The sequence below is a fragment of the Camelus ferus genome, chromosome 28, assembly GCF_009834535.1.
Source record: "Camelus ferus isolate YT-003-E chromosome 28, BCGSAC_Cfer_1.0, whole genome shotgun sequence".
NCBI classification, from domain to species: domain Eukaryota; kingdom Metazoa; phylum Chordata; class Mammalia; order Artiodactyla; family Camelidae; genus Camelus; species Camelus ferus.
This window is the reverse complement of record NC_045723.1, coordinates 7,502,206-7,519,728: the sequence shown is the minus strand read 5'-3', so window position 1 is coordinate 7,519,728 and position 17,523 is coordinate 7,502,206. Positions and strand designations below refer to the sequence as shown.

General features: G+C 46.5%; 1 protein-coding gene and 1 non-coding gene across 2 annotated transcripts in view; both read left to right on the top strand.

The window, feature by feature from the left end:
* TCF7L1 (transcription factor 7 like 1) overlaps nt 1–17,523 on the top strand; it is a 144,289-nt gene that overhangs the window by 61,700 nt on the left and 65,066 nt on the right. The window lies entirely within an intron of this gene.
* On the top strand, nt 8,200–8,303 carry LOC116660404. Its single transcript, XR_004315912.1, has one exon. It is a non-coding gene; the product is annotated as a U6 spliceosomal RNA (small nuclear RNA).

Sequence of the window (17,523 nt, the reverse complement as noted above, 5' to 3'; positions counted from 1 at the left end):
TTCCAGTGTAGAGCACAATTTTTCAGTTATACATGAACATATATATATTCATTGTCACATTTTTTTTTCACTGTGAGCTACCACAAGATCTTGTATATATTTCCCTGTGCTATACAGTATAATCTTTTTAAAAGATGTTTATTCTTGAGTAGCTGGATAGCCGAGAGTAGCTGAAATGCAAGTTCAGATTATAGATACATCAGACTCAAACTAAGTGGAAAATTATATCACGAAAGAAAATTAATTCCCAATGGATTAGCATGTTAAGAGGTTAAAAAATTAAGACACTTAAAAAAGTTTTGAAAAAGATGTTAAAGTGTCTTGTAAAGCCACAACAAGGGATAATAGACCAAAGGAACATCAGGGAGAACTCAAACAGGTTCAAGCATGTATAAAGGAAGGGATGGCTTGGAATGGGCAGCTGGAGCCCTACCTCATACTGAAGTCAAATATATCGACTGGATTAAAGATTTCCTTCCATCATTCTTTTTACACTTAAGAGAGGAATGAATGCAAATTGCAGTAGAACAGTCAAACAGCACAAGTACAATGAAATTCTGTCTTGACCCTCTCCTTCCTCTCTCTCTGCCTCGCTCCAGTACACACCATACTCTCAGCTGTTTGGTGTGTGTCCTTCCAGGCTGGTTTGAACATGTACATACAGTGGACCCTCTGTGTCTGCAGGTGACTGGTTCCAGGATCCCCCGTTGTGGATTCCAAAATCCGAGGATGTCCAAGTCCCTTATATAAAATGGCATGGGGGCATACCTCGCTTTATTATGCTTTGCTTTATTGCACTTTGCAGATTTTTTACAAACTGGGTTTTTACAAATTGAAGGTTTGTGGCAACCCCGCTTTGAGCAAGTCTATCTCCGCCATTGTTCCAAGAGCATTTGTTCACTTTGTGACTCAGTGTCCCATTTTGGTAATTCTAGCAATATTTCAAACTTTCTCATTACTGTATTTGTTATGGTGATGTGTGACCAGTGATCTTTGATGTTTCTATGCAGAAAGATTATAACTCCCTGAAGTCTCAAATGATGGTTAGCAATTTTTAGCAATAAAGTATTTTTAATTAAGGTGCATACATTGTTTCAGACATAATGTTACTGCACACTTACTAGACTACAGTATAGTGTAAACACAGCTTTTATGTGCCCTGGGAAACAAAAAAAATTGTGTCACTGGCTTTATTGCCATATTTGCTTTATTTATTGGAACCAAACCTGCAGTATCTCTGAGGCACGCCTGTAGTATGTGCATATGAGCTATGTGCTGCCTCCCTCATACTTCACATCATCTAGGTTACTTCTAATACCTACTACAATGTAAATGCTATGCGAATAGCATTTGCCCAGTGTGTGGCAAGTTCAAGTTTAGCTTTTTGGAACTTTCTGGAATTTGTTTTTTCCCCGGAATACTTTTGATCTGTGGTGGGTTGAATCCAGAGATGTGGAACCCAAGGATATAGAAGGCCGACTGTATACAGCAACTGTGTATTATTTTGTGTAATTTTTTTTTAACACAAGGAGGATCATATTACTCATATTCAGTAACTTGTGTGTTATTTCCCACTCAGGGTATCTCAGAGACCTTTCCAGATCAAGTACATATGGGTCAACCTCATTCTTCTTAACTGCTGTGTTGCATTCTGTAGTAAGGATTACCTTGGAACCATTCCCATGTTGATAAACGTTAAAAACAAAATCCTTGTACTTGTCTCTGTGTGCCTACAAGTTAGTCTTTCTCTAGAATAGATTCCTAATGGCATATTTACTGGATCTAATGGTATGTATGCATCTTAAATTTTCATAAATTCTGCCAAAGTGCCATCTAAAAAAAAAAAAAAGCTTTCTGTAAATGGACATGCGAATAGAAATGACACTTCCATTAACAGTATGGGAATGATTTTCTGTACTCTCAACAGCTTCTTAAATTTAAACTAATTCAACAGGCAGAAATTATGCCTCATTTTTTGCATTTTCTTTATGAGCAGAAAAAAAAATCTTTGTTCAAGGTATTACTTAGTTTTTTTTTCTTTAATCTTTGCATAGAAAACCAGCTGGAAGTGAACAGGATTGGGAGAACTTTCCGCTTCCTAAATTTGAGTCCTGTTTCAGGTTGTCTGAAGGTAATATGTGTATATTGACTTTGTAAATTGAAAAACAAGGATATTTTAAAAGCCGATATCAAACAAAGCCGCCCTTAAAGGTGGTTTACTCTTTCTGTCTCCCTCTCAGGGCAGAGCTGGCCTGGAGCTGAGGGCAGCAGGAAAGATGTGTATTAAAAGCCTTTGTTTTTTCCTGCAGTAGAGGCTGCACACCTCTGTAGGGACCACTGTCAACCACAGGTTGAGTATTTCGAGTCTTGAAATGATGGATTCATGTAAGGACAGATTGTGTGTGCCTGTGCATCCGGGGCGCTGGATATATTGACAGAAGAGGTTGGGAGCAGCAGACAGGAGTGTATGGAGTGTATGTCAGCTCCTGTCCTTTTATTTTTTTCCCCGGTTTGTTTTGTTTTGCGGGGGAGAGGTAATTAGGTGTATTTATTTAGTTAGTTATTTTAGTGGAGGTACTGGGGATTGAACAAGGGACTGCATGCTAAGCATGCTCTGTACCACTGAGCTATACCCTCCCCCCAGCTCATGTCCTTTATTCCATTTTTTTCATATAATAATTTCCAAGTGGTTTTTCCAGCTCCTATGGGTTTTTAAAGCAGTAGACTTCATGTAAAAATTAAACGGTATCACTTTAGTTGGAGCCTGGGAATGATAAGTCATTGATAAGGACAGTCATCCGCTTGGATGCTTCCTTTTCTTGGTTTGAAGTGCACAGCCAGCCTTTTATTAATAATGACAAAGAAAGACAGTTCCAAGTGAAGGCACAGCCACCTGGGGGCATTAACTCGCTCCTGCCGGGCTCCTGTCCTCTGCCCAGAGGGTTTGGGGCAGAGGCCCTAGTGGAAAATGAGGGCATGTGGCCTGAGGGTGACTTGTCTGCTGGGATTGCTTCCACCTTGTGGGAAGGTTGGTGGCCTTTCTCACACCTGCACAATACTGACTTGCCTTGTTGGCGGCCCTTGTTATCACTGAGACCTTGTGAGTTAGTTTTTGACCAGACAGGCTCTGCATTCCTCCCTGGCCCTGCGGGGCTGTGTGACCACAGAATGTGTCAGTGGGTTAGCGGTTTTGTGCCAAGTAAAGACTCTGATAGAAAACACTGAAGATGACAATGCAAAAGTTACATGAACAATCATGATTCTATTTGCATTTTGGGGACCAAACAGGGATCCCCACCACTTATTGATCGACTGCCAAGTCCTGGGCTTCAGAATAGGTGCTCTTCATAAGGCATCATTTCATTTAATGTTCTGGAAAATCAGTTCCAGAGCCTGTAATCCCACAGCTAGCTTGAGGCAGGCACCGGACTGAGAGCAGGATTTGTGCTAAACCAGACCAGGCGAAGTCTTTAAACTGAGGTTCCTTCATCTCATTAAACTTGTTTTCAGGCTCTTGCCTGGGCCAGGCACTAATCGTAGTGCCGGGAATCCAGAGTTAATGCCTCCCTAGAAGGAGCTAATAGTTCAAGAAGGAGATCCTCTTTCATTTTATGCAAATTAAATTGTTGCATGTGTTGTAATTTTAGGTGGAGAAAGTAAACCCCAGGAAACAAAAAATAAGAAATATTTTGCTCTAGTGAAAAAGAAAATCCAGTCTTCTAAGGATTTGTCTTTGCTTACGCACATTGAATTCGATTCCCTGAACCTGAATGTTGACTCCACTCTCCAGCCAGAAACGTCGTTCTGAACAAGGATGGGAAAGGTGGGAGGGGGGTGGATTCTATGACCGAAAAATGTTTTAGCCACACTGATTCCTCATTCCAAGGTTTTCTCAGACATTTAAGAAGCACCTTCGCTGAGGCAGAAACAAATGGGGGGTTTCAGCCCATATTTTAATCATGAATTTTAGTCCTCTTTTATAATTGGTGTGAGAACAGACACTTCGAGTTGTTTATTCCCTGCTTCTATAAATCCTGTAAGCAGAGTCAACGCCTGACTGGCACTGATTGAATTCCAGGTCACCGCCCGTCTGTCTGCCAGATGTGGGCGGACGCCTTCTTGTCCTTCATGCCCGTGTCTTCCTCACTCACGTCCACCAAACTCCTCCCATCCTGGACCATCCTGAGTGCTTCCCTTTCACTCTGCTCTGCACCTGGGCAACCCCCTCGGCCTCCGGGTCTCAGCTTACGTGTCACCTTCTTTGGGGAACTTCCCTGATCCCCTAACCTGAAATCAGTCCTGCGCTTTTCATTCTCATAGCCCCTCGCCTGTCCTTTTTAGGCGCTTATCTCAAACATAGCTTTGTATTTTGTGCGCACACATCTGCCTGGGGTCTGTCCCTCCAGAAGCAAAAACCCACGTCTGTTTTGTGTCTGTCTCTCTCCCGTTACATAACATCCATCGTGGCGTCTAGATCATGTGGGTGGATGTTTGGGGAGGGCGATGGATGGACTGATGGGCAGATGATGGGGTCCTTCACTGGGTCCATTGACCTGGCAGGCACTTTTGAGGGACTGGGCATATAGCAATGAAGAAGAGGTTAGTTCTCAAGTTCTTCCGGCTGGGGAGAGTGACAGTGAGCACAGTGACACAGCGTGTCAGGTGTTGATGAGGAAAATAAAGCAGGGTGAGACACGTGGAGAGGAAAGACGGCGATGCTGTTGAACGGTGGTGGCAGGACAGGCCTCACAGAGGCCACACTTGAACAGAGACTTGGAGGAGGTGAGGGGGCAAGCCATATCGAATTCCTCGTTGAAGAGCTAAATTCTTACCATTCCGTGTTCTCCAGGTGGCTTCTAGGTATGTGTTTGTCCTGTCACACATGCAGCTTTAGTTTTCCATGTGTCTGGAGCTGAATATAGTTGGCCTTCCTCATCCGCAGGTTCCGAGCAGGGGATTTGACCAACCGCGGGTCGAAAATATCTGGGGGCAAAAAGAATTCCAGAAAGCTCCAAAAAGCAAAACTTGAATTCGCCGCACAGTGACAACTATTTGCATAGCATTGACATTGTATTAGGTGTTACAAGTCGTCTAGAGATGAATTAGAGTGTGCGAATACAACTCCGTTTCACGTAAGGGACTTGAGCATCCATGGATTTTGGTCCTAAAACCAATCCTCTGTGGATACCGAGGGAGGAGCGCACACAAAGTCCAGTGGACGGAGAGCCTTTGGAATGGTAGGATCTCCCTTTTTTGTGGAAGGGACAATTCCAGGAAGAAAAACAAAAAGATGTTTATGGGCCACATTTTTGCTATCTTCAGTTCATTTTTTATTATCTTGAGGAAGTGACGCATTATTAAAAAAAGTTGAACTTTTTTCTTCTTCCCCTTGGGAATCAACACGAAATCAGTAAGAAAGTGACTTTGTCCAAGTAATCTGGGCTTGCGGGTTCGGCCCCATGTGTAATGTCATTGATTTCTTTTTCCTCCACGTATTTTACAGATTTTACAGTAGTCATTGAAAAACAGGGGCAGATATTTCTCTGAATCTAAAATGTGCCACCGGGTGAACAGGTAAACAGGTGGTCTGGTTAGGAGAGTTTTTGCCAAGCGGGACAGGTGATGTGTGCGTCCAGGCCACCCAGGAGAGACCTGGGGCGTGAATAAGGAGGTCAGTCCCCAGGCAACAGCCCAAAGCAGGAGGGCGACTGGGGGCCCCAGTGTAGGGCCCACAAGGATATCTTCTCCTTCTTTTGCGTGAGTCCCTGTGAAGCCAATGGCGCTGTCCTCTCTGGGCACATGAATGAGACGAGAAGACTTACTTCGTGCATCCTCCGTGGTTGGGGGTGGGGGCTGCAGCGCCAGGAGTTGCTGGCCAGCCTGCTTCTTTTCCTGTGGTCTGTCCACTGCCTGTGCTCCCAAAGGGAGCTGCTCCAGCTCTGAATGTCCAGGTGGGTGTCTTGGGTCAGAGAAGGGAGCAGGGAGCTCCAGGGAAGATGCTCAGGGGCTTCAAAGCTGCAGACCCGTCAGGACAGTGATTCTCAAAGTGTGGTCTAGGGAACTCTGCTTCAGAATCATCCCAACTGCTTGTTGAAATGCAGATTCCTAGGTCATCCCAAGGGGCAGAAGGTGCGGCCTCGAGACGGAAGGGCTGTCTCCAGGGCCCACATAGGGAGTAGGTAATGGAAGCAACGCCTTTGCACGGAAACCTACTGCTGCAACTGTTGCATTTCCGAATTATGGATGATTTTTCCCCCCAAATGTGTCTGATAGGTCCGGTCCTGGGGAGGCTACTTAGCAGACCTGGGTGGGGGGTTCCAGACAGGAAATTCAACAATGTTAACGGGTTAGGAAACTCATTTGCCTTCTTTGAAGGGATCTCCATTTGAGACATGAATATCCCTTGTAAGAGAGGAAGCATTTCAGTCTCCATATACCTAAAATCCTGGAGAAGGCGAGAGTCTAGAAGGATCTGTCCTGGGTTGTGCCTGTGGAGACAGGACATAATCTTCACAGATCAGTGTTGATTCAACAGTACTTCTTGGATCCTAGCCCTGTGTCAGACCCGGTGGGGGACCCTCCCAGCCGTGTGACCATTACTGCTTCCTTATGGTGACGTCAGCTCTGCCCCTGCCCTTACCCCCTAGGAGGTCTCCCCTCCTGCCTGCCCCCTTCTCCACGCACACTGAGTGTCCCCATCTCCCTTCCGGCTTCTCCCAGGAGCTGCCTGCCCTGCTGGGGAGGCCTTGGACCTACCCAGGCTGAGCCCTACAGGGTCTCCCCTAGGCAGGCATCTCCAGTGGTGCCTCGGGGTCACTGCCAGGTAGACAAGACAGACGGGCCTTCTCCTTTGAGGAAATGACAAGTGCGGAGAGCTGGGGAGGGAGAGAAGGGTTACATGGGTGTGGCAGCCAAGACAGTAGATTGGAAGACAATCACGGTTTGCTGATTGCCTACGTGGAAGCCCAAGAGGGTCCAGGGAAACCCACCATAAACCATGAGCCACAGCCGAGACTCACCGGAGGAGTTTTCCCTGGGCCGTGGAAGGAAGCATCCGGTGGCAGCGTGGAGGGCTGGGTTCATCCCGGTCGGTCCCGACACCCTGTCCTTGTCTGCTGGGCCTCTTCCTTCCATGGGGGTGACAGAGACGCATCAACAGGGCTCTGAACACCACCACTCTGGAGGGGCTGCCACAGGCCAGACAGGGCCCTGAACACGCACAACAGCCCTGTGAAGCGGTGAGCACGGTCAGCACCGAGCTCATCACCCCCATCTGACAGGTGGGAGACTTGAGTGTGGAGAAGTGAGGAGACTGGCCCCGGGAGGCCACTCAAGGCTCCCCTCCGCCCTGCGCTGCCTTTGGCCACACAGCACGAGGGGCCTGTCCCCCGAGACACTTTGCTTTCCTACTCTGGGACCCCCACCCCTGGAAATTTAGCCAACATCACTGAACAAGCCTTTGTCTCCAGGGCAGTGTCCAGTCCTCAAGGCAGACGACGTAGCCCCGAGAGCTCTGAGAACTTAGGTGACCAGGGAGCCAAGTGCTTTATTATTTACTGAGAGCTTTTCAAACATAAACAGTTCCCTCATTCATTAATTTAAGAATTGATTTCCCTGCCTGGAACCACAGAGATAGAGCTCATCAACCAGGATTTACAACTGCTCCGTGAGCTGGAAGGAGCTGGAAGGAGCTGGAAGGAGCTGGAAGGAGCTGGAAGGAGCTGGAAGGAGCTGGAGGGAGTGGGCATGGGGCTGCCACCACTGCCTGAGACTTTTAGTAAGAGACTCAACGCCTCTTAACCCTTCACGGTCTGCCTTTGTTTAGAAAGAATAAGGATTACATAAGCCGATATATAGAAGAATCTAGAACAAGTGTTGGCACGTAGTAGGGTTTCTAGAAAGTCAGGCTCTCCCCTGTTCTTCCCAGGAGGGCGAGAGGCCGTGTAGGATTTCATGAAACGCGATGGACTGTAAGACCTGCTCTCTGTCCTCGCTTAGCTTGTGATTTAGGGAAGGAGGGCTCTCTGCAACCACAAACATCGGAACTCCAGGCCTGCAAGGAGAGACCCCACGGAGCGGTGCCGGCTCAGGGGTCGGAGGCGTTATTCCCGGCAGGCATGGCCTGTGCCCACTGGCCCAGTCCCATTTCAGACATGACTTGGGGCTGGTACGGTGATTTTGCAAAGTTTGAAATTGTCGGTGCTCGCTTTGGCAACACATATACTAAAATTGGAACGATACAGAGATTAGCGTGGCCCCTGCGCGAGGATGACACGCAAATGTGTGAAGCGCCCCATGTTTTCCTGTGTATAAAATAGATAAACAGCAAGGTCCTGCTGTAGAGCAAAGGGAACTGTATCCAATACCTTGTAATAGCCTGTAATGAAAAAGATTATGAAAAGGAATATATATGTATGACTGAATCACTCTACAGTACACCAGAAATTGACACAACGTTGTAAATCGACTGTACCTCAATGAAAAAAGAAAGAAACTAGACAATTGGAGAAACTTGAAAAACATAACCTAAAATAAACCAGCATTAAAAAAATAAATAAAATAAAAAATAAGAGTTCTGATCATCAGACAAGCAAAAAAAAAATCATATAAAAATCCCAACTTCAAGCTTCTCTTGAAAAATCAGAGGTGTAGCAAGGCTGGGCTCAAATTCCTGCGGGGTGAAGGTTGGCGGCCTCCCTCCCTCCCGGTTTCCACGCCCACTCCTCCTGCAGAGCTGTGTTTGGTTGGGGCCACAAGCAGGGCTGGGTTCAAACCCTGGCCCCACCACTTAGCATCGGCCATGACCTTAGGCAGGTTACCTGACCCCTCTGTACATCCTGGCAGTGACGGTGCCTGCCTCACGGGATGATTATTATCATGGTTTCTGTTTATTATCACGACTACTCTCCGCCTGGCCCTGAGAAGTGTTCTCGTGTTTGACCTCTGATTTCGAGGAAGGAAGGCTCATTGCAGTCTGAGGTCTTGATGTTTTTTTGAGTTGTCTTTTGAATCGAGTGTGAACTGGGAGAGGAAGGAGAGGATGCCGGGCCGGGGAACAGCAAGAGCCAAAGCTTGGAAGTAGGAATGTGCAGGCTGCTTTGAGTGGCTGCAAACCCATATACAGTCTTCCTTCCACTGCCACCGAGAGCTTTCTCACCTGCTCCTGTGTGACTTGCACAAGGTTTTGGGCCCAGGTGCTCCTCACGCCCTCAGCCCCTGAGCAAAGATGTGCTCACTCACAGGTTGGGTTACAGGCATTCCTCCTTTGGATCCGAACACCACCCGCTGAGCAGGCTGTGGTGTCAGGGTCACCGTGCGGTCCGAACAGGCTTACAGGAAGGATCTCCCGTGTCAGTTACCAGGTTAGGAAACAGACTGGCCTTTAGAAACCCCCAGGACTAGAACAGGACAAAACTTGTCTCCCAGCAGCAGAGAATGTTTGGCTCCAGGAGGAGTCCCAGAAGGGGCCGGGGTGGAAGGGAGGGTGTGTCTGCTGAGACTGGAGCGCCCAGGAGATGCCTTGAATGGGAAGCCTCCAGTCTCCCAGTGTGCCGGGAGTGGGGGAGGGCTTTGAGGGCCAGGTGTGTGGATGGGCCCCGGCTCCTTTTTGGACCCGAGCGGCAGTGACAGAAGACTGCACTGGGCTTGGAAACGCTGACCTTGAGAGTGGCCTGCATCTGTGTCAATTTCAAGTTCTGAAATTTCCTAGGGGTCCCCATCACAGATCAGCAGACACAGGCCTACTAACCAAGAACACGCCACACTTCCCCTAATCGTACCCCTTCGATCGTCTCTTGCGTCTAGAAGTCACACCCCAGAATACCCTCTGTGGAGTCCCATGCCCCGCTGTTTTATTTGGAAGGGAGCGTCACTGCATTTATGTGTCGGCCATAAATGCTTGGACCAGAGAATGAATTCCTGAGGATCCGCCACTTCCGGCTGGTAGCATTAGATCCCTTGGAGAGTCCTGTGTCCCAGTGTGCCAACAGATTTAGAATTTTAAAACAGTCATGGAAACAAACAGGTGCTGAGCGCAGCTAAAAATAACCACCCTGGGAAGGGAAGCTGGGGCGGCGCCAAGGAGTTAAGGTGAGCAGCAGTGCGCTTCTGGGGGAGGTCAAGACTGCGGCGGAGAAAGCCAAGAAAGGAAAACCCTGCCCCTCCCTCCCGGTGCTTTGCTCAGGACGTCTTCCTGTTGTGCTGGCCTCTTTACATCATCTCCACCGCAACTTCTTGCAACCCCATGCCCACCCCCAGGCCTGGTGGCTTTCCTGCCTAGACTTCTGAGTGAAAGTCCCAACCCTGCAGGGAGCCCGTGTGCGTGTGTGGTGAGTGGGCAGCCTCTTCATGTGCCGGTGGGAGGGCTCCTACTGGGGAGGTGAGAGGGTGAGGGACAGCCCGAACCCAGAGGGCACTCGGAGCCCAGACATTCCAGCCGGTGTCATCCTGCTCCTCCCATGAAGAGCCCCGGCCACATCCTCCGTGCCCCGCTGCACTTCCTGTGGAGTGAAAGATGGTGGCTGTCAGTGGGTGAAGGATGAGGGTGACAAGTGGGGTAAACACAGCTTGTTACTACCAGATTCAGTTACCAGCAGTGCTCGAAGACAGATGGCCAGGGGCTTGTCCGCCCCTTGAGGACAGGGCATCTTAGACGCCATGAGCAGGGTCCTGGGAAGAGGAATTGCAAATGCCACGGGATTGCCTTACAGAGCAAAGCTGGTGTAGCGGACAGGACTGTAATGCAATGTCAAGTTTTCATTCTTGGCAGTTTTGGTTTTAATTTTTTCATTGAAATATAGTTGATTTACAATGTTGTGTGAGTTTCTGGTGTACAGCGTTATGATTCAGTTACACATATATAAATATATATTCTTTTTCATATTCTTTTTCATCATGGGTTATTGGCATTGTTGGTAGTTTTTACTCGGGAGCGTGGGCTTCACCCTGAGAATAACCCAAACTGCTCAAAAGGTGTATCTTTACACCAGAGACACGCTCTGTGATTCCATTTGCTCAGACGGAGGCAAAAATGTCTATGACGATGAAGATCAGAATAGTGGCTACTTTAGAGGCAAAGGAGTAATGACTGGGAGGGGACACATGGGAAACTTCTAGAATGGGTTCTAGAATGTTCCGTATCTTGATCTACTGTTGGTTACACGGGTTTATACATATGTAAAAGTTAATCGGTCTGTACAGTGAAGATGTGTGCTCATCATTGTGTGTACGTTATCACAAAAAATTTAAAATGTGCATAAAAGGAGGGCTGTGAAGAAAAGCACCTTGGCAATATTTGAATAGTCTGGCTTTTCCTACCCTTGGAGTTTGCTGTCCCGTGGCCCCAGATCCTAACAATTTGACTTGGTTCAGTCCAGAAGTTTTAAACTACAGCCACTATGAAGGAATAAAGTAACGAATGCGAGTCTCTTCCAAGTCTTGACAGTCAAGAGAGTAATTTGGAAACTGCCAACCTAAATCCTGAATCAGAGTCTCCATTGCTCCATGATTTAACGAGATGACTGGGCATCAGTTTCAAGCTGATCCAGCTTTGAGTTGCTGCCCTGCTTCTTACTGGCCCTGGGACCTTCTCGAAAACTGTTGCCCTCTCCAGGGCTCAGTTTCTTGCTCTGTGACTTGGCTGATCTTTCAGGAGTGCTCTGCAGTGAGGGATGACCTGTGAAGTCCTCGCTGGATGCTCAGTGCTTCACAAGTGATAATGAATGCTAATGCTGCCGCTGCTGCTAATGGCCACAATCACCAAATTGTGCAAAGTCCGCGGGAAGTCCGGGAGCCACCGTGCTCACCAAGGAGAGTGCCGGGCATCTCTGTGGTCGCTCTACCAAACGGTTCCCACACGACCCAACTTTTCCTACAGTTGGGCCGGCTCCAGGGTGCAGAGGCCCCCTCTGGCTTGGCCGGATTCTCTGGCTGCAGCCTCTGCCGGTTCTCAGAGCAGGGGCATGGTCGAGTTGGACAGCAGTGTACCCGCGCTGAAGCAGCTGTGACGAACATCTGGCTCTGATTATCTGGCTGGGAATGGCTGGGGGTGGGAGCTCCGTGATTTATAGATTGCTCCTCTGGCTGTAAATCCCATCTGTAATTGTGACTTCTCTGTCCCTAATTGTTTGCAGAGAAGAGAGGAGCTGAATGGCTTACAATCCCTGGCAGGGCCAGAGGCTGCTGGGGGGTGAGGCTGGTTGCTAGGACACCACCGCCTTTGTTTTGGTCCCTGCTCAGCAGTGTTTTTAAGGCCCTGTATACATTTCTCTGTATTGTTAATGTAATTTGTTCAGGCAGTGAACAGCCAAGTTCAGCCGGAGGAATCCGATACTCATAACAGAAACACCAGAGGCCAGGTTTTTGTGGTCAAATTAGGGTTTTGAGGCCTAGGAAGAGAATGAAATGTTTGAGCTTGGCCAGGGGGACAATCTCCCTTTCTCTCCTGCGCTAACACTGGCCTGCGTTCAGCTTCCTTGCGGACCTCGGCTTCAGGGGCACGGAATCCACCGTGTTCAGGGCTGTGTTAGGTGGGGAGCGGGGCTGCCCTTCTGGGAGAAAAGGAATGCAGACTTTATTCAGAAGGGATGAAAGGAAACTGACAAACTACGGGCAAGGTTGAACCCTCTCTGCCCAGCCTTCCCCTCACCCCCTCCCCCACTCTGGGCACCATTTATCTACGCGCCACTCCCGCCCTTGAATTACTTGACTGGTGCGGAAATAATAGTTGGGATCTGCTGAGAAGGTATGTGACTGTGCAAAATGCAATTTGCCATTTCCGTTGCCCGTGAAGACCCGACAGCCCACTTGCCATCTGGGAACCTCGCATCCTGCTGTGCTGGGAGTTTTTGGAAACGGTGGATTCCAAACAACTTTCAGTGAGTGGTTAGTGATGTTAACTCCGCTCCTTTTACCCTCTTCGTTTTGCCTCAGAAAAGAAAACCAATCCAAACAAACACACCAGCCCACAGACATTTTCCATGCTTTCTTATGCTTCTAGGATGTGTGCATGTTGTGAAATTAATCAGAGCAGCAGTATCAACGCCCTCCCTGCCTGCTTTGGAAGAATGCCTGGGGTGCATGCATCCGTCCATCCATTTAACAATGACTGAACACCTTCTGTGGTTACCAAGTAGAACATGACAGGGTCCCAGCCTGTGGGAGCTTGAATTGCAGGGGAACAAACAGGAAAACCAGTCCTTACGATACTGACAAAGCAGAATAAAACGTCAGATGGAATACCTGTGAGAGGAGTGGCTCAGGCTCGGAGGGGTGAGGGGTGGCCCTGGCAAGGAGGTACGTGAGCCAAGCGCTGCGGGACAACACCCAGCAGCAGTTCTAGGAGTAGCCGGGGTCCCGCTAGCCTGCCTTCCGTTCCAGTGATGGGAAGCCCCCTGGAGAGTGGAGAGAGCCCCTTCGTCTCAGTGACCCTCTTGTCCCGAGAACGCTGGAGATTGGTCAGAAGTCTTCAGAGGCTAACCATCTTCATTCAGGAGGTGAATCTCATGACACATGGTGTAGGCACCCCCTGCTCTAAACACTTCCAGACACTGATGTCGTCTTAGAAGAAGCTGATGCTTTATGGGCGTATTCACGCCTCAGTACATGTTCACCAGTGACTGGACCAGATGAGCCCATCAGCTTCCTATTTTTTTTTAATTTTATTGAGTTATAGTCAGTTTACAATGTTGTGTCAATTTCTGGTGCACAGCATAATTTTTCAGTCATACATGAACATACATATATTCATTTTTGTATTCTTTTTCACCGTGAGCTACTACAAGATCTTGTGTGTGTGTATGTGTGTGTGTGTGTGTGTATATATACATATATATATATACACACACACATATATATATGTATGTATTTCCCTGTGCTACACAGTATAAGCTTGTTTATATATTCTATATATACCTGTCAGTATCTACAAATCTTGAACTCCCAGTCTGTCCCTTCCCACCCCACCTCCCCACTGGCAACCACATCAACTTCCTACTCTTGATCGTGATCGACTTCTGTCCCCTTCCCCCAACAGCCCATACTAGCATTAAATAGCACCAATCAGTTTATATTAAAACAATTGTTTTTCTCATCTATCTCCTCCATTAGATCATGAATTCCTTGGGATCAGAAATGGAGTTCCTCTCTCCCCATGCCTAGAAAGGGTACCTGAGAGTGTTCACTGTGTATTTATGGGGTAAAAATTTCATGTATCTGTGCCTTTTATCCCTTACGAAATTTGGTTCTCCAGACAGTAAATGCTCGTTTTTCAAAATGCTGAAATTAACTTTAGCCGTTTTTGATGGAACTGTTCTAAAATGCATCCTACGCTTTTCTGACTTCTTAAATAATGAAGATAGAAACTTTGTTTCTTGTTTTCCATTTCATTTTGTTTTTGATGATTCAGGATCAGCCTTATGAATCCCAGTTTTGTCTAGGGCTGAAGTAAAACGAATTTTTCACAGGTGTTTATGGTATCGTAGAACCATTGAGTGTTTGAGTTGAAAGAACAAAAATTTTAAGCAATCTAGTTTATCTCCTTGTACAGACTAGGAAAACGAACTGGAATCAGCAGCCGGGTCTGACTCGTAGCTGAGCGTATCTTCCGTCGTCACGTGCCTTCTGCCCGTCTCTCCTTTCTGCCATGTCCCCTCCTGAGTAACTGAAATGACGCTGCTTCCTTTCACTGGGCTGGGGGGGCTGCACACCTTTCTGTTAAGAGGAGGGGATAAGCTCTCTGACCTCTGTCTTGTCCTTTTTTTCACTACATCCCAGAGTTGGGAGTTTGCAGTACTTATCTAGATATTATACTTTCAGTGTTTCAAACAGCTGTATTAAAATCAAGAACGAGGAACTGTTCAGTTAAAACAGGCCCTCGTCCCACTGAAAAGTTGGTCATGTTGTTCTTTACTAGAGTTCTTGCTCTTTAATCCAGAGGTGGGGCCCCTGGACCTTTACCCAGGATTTTACGAAGTTGATTTAGGAGCACCGCTTGGTTACTGGATGGTCAGATTAAGTGGCAGCTGACCACCTAGTCAAAGGCAAAGAGGTGCAGCGATAATACAGCAGGGTGCTTGGTAACGGGGGGGTCACGGTGGTGCTACAGGATGACCAGAAGAGGTTAAATGCATTCTATGCTTTCTGTTTAAAAAGAGAAGCCGGATCGGGGAAATGATATTAAAACAATGAGATGGCAAAAATTAAAGTCCAAGAGCACAGGTGTTGACAAGGATGTTGGTTAACAAACGATGCTTAAATCAGTATACCTACTTGGAGGAGTGATTTGGTGACAGCTAGTAAAACGGAAGCTGCCCGTGTCTTGTGACTCAGCAGATCTCCTGCACGGGGCGCAAGGGCCGTGACCCAGAATAACTGTTGCTGCGTCGCATGCAGAAGCACCAACTGGGACGTTGCATAGCCATCAGCATATTAACTAAGTAAACAAATACAGCTGTATGGTAGAATGCAGTGAATTAACCAGAGCTACGGGCATAACATGAATGATTTCCAGAAGTCTAATGTTGATTGGGAAATGCAAGTTGCTAAAGGATACTCACAATGTAACAGCATTAATATGAACGTTTAAAACGCTCCCGAGAGTGATACTTTCACTGTGGTTACATAGAAGAGTGTCCTGGGGCTTAGGAGAGCCTTGCTGAGGGATTGGAGGGTGAGGCGTCAAAATAACTACAATTTACTTTCAAATGATTCAGCAAAATAAGTGTGTGTGTGTGCGCGTGCGTGTGTGCACCTGTATAGAGGGGAGGGAGGTAAACATAAAGCCAATTTGGGATCATGTTAATGACGATAAATCTGGTTGAAGGACAGATGGGTTTTCACTGTTCTTCTCCTACAATTTTCCCGTAAATGTTTTCTAAATAAAAAGTTGAAGAAAACACCCAGACTGAATCTGTAAACTGTGGCTAATACATATATGTATTAAATACATGTAAATAAAATTATAGACACATGCAGAGGCTTGATAAACAGCACTTTTGGACAATAGTTAACTTCTGGGGAGGGTGGGGAAATGAATGGCTGAGATTAGAAACTTTACCTGTGTATCAGAAACACTTCATTTCTATTTAAAAAAAAAAAGTCAGGTGAGCTCTGAGATCAGTGTGGGGAAGTGTTAAATTATTCAGTATGGGTAATGGGTACATTAGTGTTACCAGTTATTTCTTTACTTTAAAAAAATATGTACCTATAGTTTTATTTATAGGTAGTTTTATAACTAAAAGTAACGTTTTTTAAAACTACTGAGAAGTAGTTAAATGATTTGGTTTCATGTATTATTAGAAAGTATTTTGGTGCTTAAAGGATTATGGAATACCTCCTTCTCTCTGATAGATACCTGTCGGACAGCTAAGGATTAAAAGGCTCAAAAGAGAGAGGGAAAGACGTAGACTGACCCACAGCAATGTATGGACCACATCTGGGTCCTGATTGAAATACATCAACTGTAGGGGGGAAATGATTTTTAAAACAATCAGGAAAATATAAAAGATATTTTATAGTATTAGAGTACTGTTACATATAAAAACATCATAATCATTTTGTAGAAACTTTTAGAATTCCTGTCTTCTTGAGATACACAGTGAAATGATGTGCTACTTGGGGTCTGTTTCACAGACGTTTGGGGCTCAAGGTGGGGTGACCGTGGAGTGGACGGGAGTAGATGAACCGAGATTGGCCACGAGCTAGCGTGCCTGAGGGCTTAACCAGGCTCCTTATATTATTCTCGCTCCTTTTGTATATGTTTGAAATTTTCCAAAATAAAAAGCTTTATGTATATGTGTATATATTTTTTTCACCTGGAAGATCCAGTATAGGAGTTGAAATGCTTGCCATATAGTTGCGTGTTTGAGCCAGACCAGTAAACGGGAGGGAGGGAAGAGAGGGGCCAGCCTGGGCCAGGCCTGGTCAGGAGACCTGCAGGACAAGGGTCTGCAAGCAGTGATGTGTGGGTGTGGGCTTCCACAGGTGGACTGGATTTAGATGCGCCGAGAATGAGGAGGGAGAAACACGAAGCAAATGCCCAGGGAAGAGTGCACAAGGGACTGCTGACAGCAAAGTATGGGAGACTGTGCGATTTAACACTGTCTGGCAAATAAGAAATCCTTTAGTCCTTAAAGCCAAGCCCCCATAAGGACTACACTGTTCTTTCCTTTTTTTTTTAAAAAAAAAAACAGAAGTATAGTCAGTTACAGTGTGTTAATTCCTGGTGTAAGCATAATGTCCCAGTCATGCATATATGTACATATATTCATTTTCATTTTCTTTTTCATTAAAGGTTATTATAAGATGAGATTTTTCTTAATGTCACTTAATCCTGTCACCCAAATATAACCGTTTAAACACGTGGGTCCAGTTTCTGCCGGAACTTTCTCCTGGTGTGTAAATTACATACTTGTTTCTCTTTTCAAACATCAGTGTCTTCATACTATGAACTCATCTACAAAACAGAAACAGACTGGCAGACACAGTAAACAATCTTACGGTTACCGGGGAAAGGGGGTGGGAAGG